Raw genomic sequence first — 7,328 nt, forward strand, 5'->3', positions numbered from 1 at the left:
ACAATGCCGACTTAAGTACAAGAAGACTGACTCTTCTTACTGTCTATGTTTTGAACCATTCCTGTGGCATTAGTTATAGATTACGATGCTTCACTTCTGGTTTACTGTATCCCTCCGACCTTCTTATTGACGATCAAACACAGAAAATTGATCGGAATTAAATACAAAAGGCACAATGCCGACTCATGTACAAGAAGACTGGCTCTTCTTACTGTCTATGATTTGAACCATTCCTCTGACGCTAGTTATAGATTCCGATGCATAACTTCAGTTCACTGTATCCAGCTGACCTTCGTATTGACGATGAAACACAGAAATTGCATCGTAATTACATGCAAAAGGCACAATGCCGACTTAAGTACAAAAAGACTGACTCTTCTTACTGTCTCTGTTTGAACCATTACTGTGACACTAGTTATAGATTCCGATGCGTCACTTCAGGTTTACTGTATCCCTCTAACCTTCTTATTGACGATGAAACACAGAAATTGCATCGGAATTAAATACAAAAGTCACAATGCCGACTTAAGTACAAGAAAACTGACCCTTCTTACTGTCTATGTTTGGAACCATTCCTGTGACACTAGTTATAGATTCCGATGCTTCACTTCAGGTTTAATGTATCCCTGTGACCTTCTTATTGACGATCAAACACAAAAATTTCATCGGAAGTAAATACAAAAGGCACAATGCCGACACTACAAGAAGACTGGCTCTTCTTACTGCCTATGTTTTGAACCATTCCTGTGACACTAGTTATAGATTCCGATGCTTCACTTCAGGTTTACTGTATCCCTCTGACCTTCTTATTGACGATCAAACACAGAAAATTGATCGGAATTAAATACAAAAGTCACAATGCCGACTCAAGAACAAGAAGACTGGCTCTCCTTACTGCCTATGTGTTGAACCATTTCTGTTACACTAGTTATAGATTTGATGCTTCACTTCAGGTTTACTGTATCCCTCTGACCATCTTACTGACGAAGAAACACAGATATAGCATCGGAATTAAATACAAAAGGCACTATGCCGAGTTAAGTACAAGAAGACTGACCCTTCTTACTGTTTATGTTTTGAACCATTCCTGTGACACTAGTTATAGATTCCGATGCTTCACGTCAAGTGTACTGTATCCCACAGACCTTCTTATTGAGGATGAAACACAGAAATTGCATCGGGATTAAATACAAAAGGCACAATGCCGACTCAAGTACAAGAAGACTGGCTCTTCTTACTGTCAATGTTTTCTACCATTCTTGTGACACTAGTTATAGATTCCGATGCTTCACTTCAGGTTTATTGTACCCAGCGGACCTTCTTGTTGACGATGAAACACAGAAATTGCATCGGCATTTTATACAAACGGCACAATGATGACTTAAGTACAAAAAGACTGACTCTTCTTACTGTCTATGTTTTTAACCTTTCCTGTGACACTAGTTATTGATTCCGATGCTTCACCTCAGGTTGACTGTATCCCTCTGACCTTCTTATTGACGATAAAACACAGAAATTGCATCTTAATTAAATACAAAAGGCACAATGCCGACTTAAGTACAAGAAGACTGATTCGTTTTACTGCCTATGTTTTGAACCATTCGTGTGACACTAGTTATAGATTACGATGCTTCACTTCAGGTCTACTGTATCCCTCCGACCTTATTATTGACGATCAAACACAGAAAATTGATCGGAATTAAATACAAAAGGCACAATGCCGACTCAAGTACAAGAAGACTGGCTTTTCTTACTGTCTATGATTTGAACCATTCCTGTGACGCTAGTTATAGATTCCGATGCATAACTTCAGTTCACTGTATACAGGTGACCTTCGTATTGACGATGAAACACAGAAATTGCATCGGAATTAAATACAAAAAGCACAATGCCGACTTAAGTACAAAAACACTGACTCTTCTTACTGTCTATGTTTGAACCATTCCTGTGACACTAGTTATAGATTCCGATGTATCACTTCAGGTTTACTGTATCCCTCTGACCTTCTTATTGACGATGAAACACAGAAACTGCATCGGAATTAAATACAAAAGGCACAATGCCGACTTAAGTACAAGAAAACTGACTCTTCTAACTGTCTATGTTTTGAACCATTCCTGTGACACTAGTTATAGATTCCGATGCTTCACTTCAGGTTTACGTATCCCTCAGAGCTTCTTATTGACGGTGAAGCACAGAAATTGCATCGGAATTATATACAAAAGGCACAATGCCGACTTAAGTACAAGAAGACTGACTCTTCATACTGTCTATGATTTGAACCATTCCTGTGACACTAGTTATAGATTCCGATGCTTCGCGTCAGGTTTATTGTATCCCTTTCACCTTCTCATTGACGATGAAACACAGAAATTGCATCTTAATTAAATACAAAAGGCACAGTGCCGACTTAAGTACAAGGAGAGTTACTCTTCTTACTGTCTATGTTTGAACCATTCCTGTGACACTAGTTATAGATTCCGATGCTTCACTTCAGGTTTACTGTATCCCTCTGACCTTATTGTTGTCGTTGAAACACAGAAATGGCATCTTAATTAAATACAAAAGGCACAATGCCGACTTCAGTACTAGAAGACTGACTCTTCTTACTGTCTATGTTTTGAACCATTCCTGTGGCACTAGTTATATATTACGATGCTTCACTTCAGGTTTACTGTACCCAGCGGACCTTCTTGTTGACGATGAAACACAGAAATTGCATCGGCATTTTATACAAACGGCACAATGATGACTTAAGTACAAGAAGACTGGCTCTTCTTACTGTCTATGTTTTGAACTTTTCTTGTGACACTAGTCATTGATTCCGATGCTTCACCTCAGGTTGACTGTATCCCTCTGACCTTCTTATTGACGATAAAACACAGAAATTGCATCTTAGTTAAATACAAAAGGCACAATGCCGACTTAAGTACTAGAAGACTGACTCTTCTTACTGTCTATGTTTTGAACCATTCCTGTGGCACTAGTTATAGATTACGATGCTTCACTTCTGGTTTACTGTATCCCTCCGACCTTCTTATTGACGATCAAACACAGAAAATTGATCGGAATTAAATACAAAAGGCACAATACCGACTCATGTACAAGAAGACTGGCTCTTCTTACTGTCTATGATTTGAACCATTCCTCTGACGCTAGTTATAGATTCCGATGCATAACTTCAGTTCACTGTATCCAGCTGACCTTCTTATTGACGATGAAGCACATTCATTGCATCGGAATTAAATACAAAAGGCACAATGCCGACTTAAGTACAAGAAGACTGGCTCCTCTTACTGTCAATGTTTTCTACCATTCTTGTGACACTAGTTATAGATTCCGATGCTTCACTTCAGGTTTACTGTACCCAGCGGACCTTCTTGTTGACGATGAAACACAGAAATTGCATCGGCATTTAATACAAACGGCACAATGATGACTTAAGTACAAGAAGACTGGCTCTTCTTACTGTCTATGTTTTGAACTTTTCTTGTGACACTAGTTATTGATTCCGATGCTTCACCTCAGGTTGACTGTATCCCTCTGACCTTCTTATTGACGATAAAACACCGAAATTGCATCTTAATTAAATACAAAAGGCACAATGCCGACTTAAGTACTAGAAGACTGACTCTTTTTACTGTCTATGTTTTGAACCATTCCTGTGACACTAGTTATAGATTACGATGCTTCACTTCAGGTTTACTGTATCCCTCTAACCTTCTTATTGACGATGAAACACAGAAATTGCATCGGAATTTAATACAAAAGTCACAATGCCGACATAAGTACAAGAAAACTGACTCTTCTTACTGTCTATGTTTTGAACCATTCCTGTGACACTAGTTATAGATTCCGATGCTTCACTTCAGGTTTACTGTATCCCTCTGAGCTTCTTATTGACGATGAAGCACAGAAATTGCATCGGATTTATATACAAAAGGCACAATGCCGACGTAAGTACAAGAAGACTGACTCTTCTTACAGTCTATGATTTGAACCATTCCCGTGACACTCGTTATAGATTCCGATGCTTCACGTCAGGTTTACTGTATCCCTTTCACCTTCTCATTGACGATGAAACACAGAAATTGCATCTTAATTAAATACAAAATTCAGAATGCCGACTTAAGTACAAGAAGAGTGACTCTTCTTACTGTCTATGTTTTGAACCATTCCTGTGACACTAGTTATAGATTCCGATGCTTCACTTCAGGTTTTACTGTATCCCTCTGACTTTATTGTTGACGTTGAAACACAGAAATGGCATCTTAATTAAATACAAAAGGCACAATGCCGACTTCAGTACAAGAACACTTACTCTTCTTACTGTCCATGGTTTGAACCATTCCTGTGACACTAGTTATAGATTCCGATGCTTCACTTCAGGTTTACTGTATCCCTCTGACCTTCTTATTGACGATCAAGCACAGAAAATTCATCGGAATTAAATTCAAAAGGCACAATGCCGACTAAAGTACGAGAAGACTGGCTCTTCTTACTGTCTATGCTTTGAACCATTCCTGTGACTCAAGTTATAGATTCCGATGCTTCACTTCAGGTTTACTGTTTCCAGCTGACCTTCTTATTGACGATGAAGCACATAAATTGCATCGGAATTATATACAAAAGGCACAATGCCGACTAAAGTACAAGAAGACTGACTCTACTTACTGTTAATGTTCTGATCCATTCCTGTGACACTAGTTATAGATTCCGATGCTTCACTTCAGGTTTACTGTATTCAGCTGAACTTCTGATTGACGATGAAACACAGAAATTGCATCGGAATTAAATACATAAGGGATAATGCCGACTTAAGTACAAGAAAACTGACTCTTCTTACTGTCTATGTTTGAACCATTCCTGTGACACTAGTTATAGATTCCGATGCTTCACTTCAGGTTTACTGTATCCCTTTGACCTACTTATTGACGATGAAACACAGAAATTGCATCGGAATTAAATACAAAAGGCACAATGCCGACTTAAGTACAAGAAAACTGACTCTTCTTACTGTCTATGTTTTGAACCATTCCTGTGACACTAGTTATAGATTCCGATGCTTCACTTCAGGTTTACTGTATCCCTCTGACCTCCTCATTGTCGATGAAACACAGAAATTGCATCTTAATTAAATACAAAAGGCACAATGCAGACGTAAGTACAAGGAGACTGACTCTTCTTACTGTCTATGTTTTGAACCATTCCTGTGACGCTAGTAATAGTTTCCGATGCTTCACTTCAGGTTTACTGTATCCCTTTGACCTTCTTATTAACGATCAAACACAGAAAATTCATCGCAATTAAAAACAAAAGGCACAATGCCGACTCAAGTACAAGAAGACTGGCTCTTCTTACTGTCTATGTTTTGATCCATTCCTGTGACACTAGTTATAGATTCCGATGCTTCACTTCAGGTTTACTGTATCCCTCTGATCGTCTTATTGACGATGAAACACAGAAATTGCATCGGTATTAAATATAAAAGGGACAATGCCCACTTAAGTACAAAAAGACTGACACTTCCTACACTCTATGATTTGAACCATTCCTGTGACACTAGTTATAGATACCGACGCTTCACTTTAGGTTTACTGTATCCCTCTGACCTTCTTATTGACGGTGAAACACAGAATTTGCATCGGAATTAAATACAAAAGGCACAATACCGACTTATGTACAAGAAAACTGACTCTTCTTACTCTCTATGTTTTGAACCATTCCTGTGACACAAGCAATAGATTCCGATGCTTCACTTCAGGTTTACTGTATCCCTCCGACCTCCTCATTGTCGATGAAACACAGAAATTGCATCTTAATTAAATACAAAAGGCACAATGCAGACGTAAGTACAAGAAGACTGACTCTTCCTACTCTCTATGTTTTGAACCATTTCTGTGACACTAGTTACAGATTCCGATGCTTCACGTTAGGTTTACTGTATCCCTCTGACCTTGTTATTGACCATGAAACACAGAAATTGCATCGGAATTAAATACAAAAGGCACAATGCCGACTTAAGTACAAGAAAACTGACTCTTCTTACTCTCTATGTTTTGAACCATTCCTGTGACACTAGTTATAGATTCCGATGCTTCACTTCAGGTTTACAGTATCCCTCTGACCTTCTTATTGACGATGAAACACAGAAATTGCATCGGAATGAAATACAAAAGGCACAATGCTCACTCAAGTACAGGAGGACTGGCTCATCTTAAAATCTATGTTTTGAACCATACCTGTGACACTACTTATAGATTCCTATGCTTCACTTCAGGTTTACTGTATCCCTCTGACCTTCTTATTGACGATTAAACACAGAATGTGCATCGGAATTATTCACAAATGGCACAATGCCGACTTAAGTACAAGATGACTGACTCTTCTTACTGTCTATGTTTTGAACCATTCCTGTGACACTAGTTATAGATTCCGATGCTTCACTTCAGGTTTACTGTATCCCTCTGACCTTCGTATTGACGATCAAACTCAGAAAATTGATCGGAATTAAATACAAAAGGCACAATGCCGACTCAAGTACAAGAAGACTGGCTCTTCTTAGTGTCTATGATCTGAACCATTCCTGTGACACTAGTTATAGATTCCGATGCTTAACTTCAGGTTCACTGTATCCAGCTGACCTTCTTATTGACGATGTAGCACAGAAATTGAATCGGAATTAAATACAAAAGGCACAATGCCGACTTAAGTACAAGAAGCCCGACTCTTCTAACTGTCTATGTTTTGAACCATTCCTGTGACACTAGTTATAGATTCCGATGCATCACTTCAGTTTTACTGTATCCCTCTAACCTTCTTATTGACGATGAAACACAGAAACTGCATCGGAATTAAATACAAAAGGCACAATGCCGACTTAAGTACAAGAAGACTGACTCTTCTTACTGTCTATGTTTTGAACCATTCCTGTGGCACTAGTTATATATTACGATGCTTCACTTCAGGTTTACTGTACCCAGCGGACCTTCTTGTTGACGATGAAACACAGAAATTGCATCGGCATTTTATACAAACGGCACAATGATGACTTAAGTACAAGAAGACTGGCTCTTCTTACTGTCTATGTTTTGAACTTTTCTTGTGACACTAGTCATTGATTCCGATGCTTCACCTCAGGTTGACTGTATCCCTCTGACCTTCTTATTGACGATAAAACACAGAAATTGCATCTTAGTTAAATACAAAAGGCACAATGCCGACTTAAGTACTAGAAGACTGACTCTTCTTACTGTCTATGTTTTGAACCATTCCTGTGGCACTAGTTATAGATTACGATGCTTCACTTCTGGTTTACTGTATCCCTC

The sequence above is a fragment of the Schistocerca serialis genome, unplaced genomic scaffold (genome assembly GCF_023864345.2).
Source record: "Schistocerca serialis cubense isolate TAMUIC-IGC-003099 unplaced genomic scaffold, iqSchSeri2.2 HiC_scaffold_1417, whole genome shotgun sequence".
Taxonomy (NCBI): domain Eukaryota; kingdom Metazoa; phylum Arthropoda; class Insecta; order Orthoptera; family Acrididae; genus Schistocerca; species Schistocerca serialis.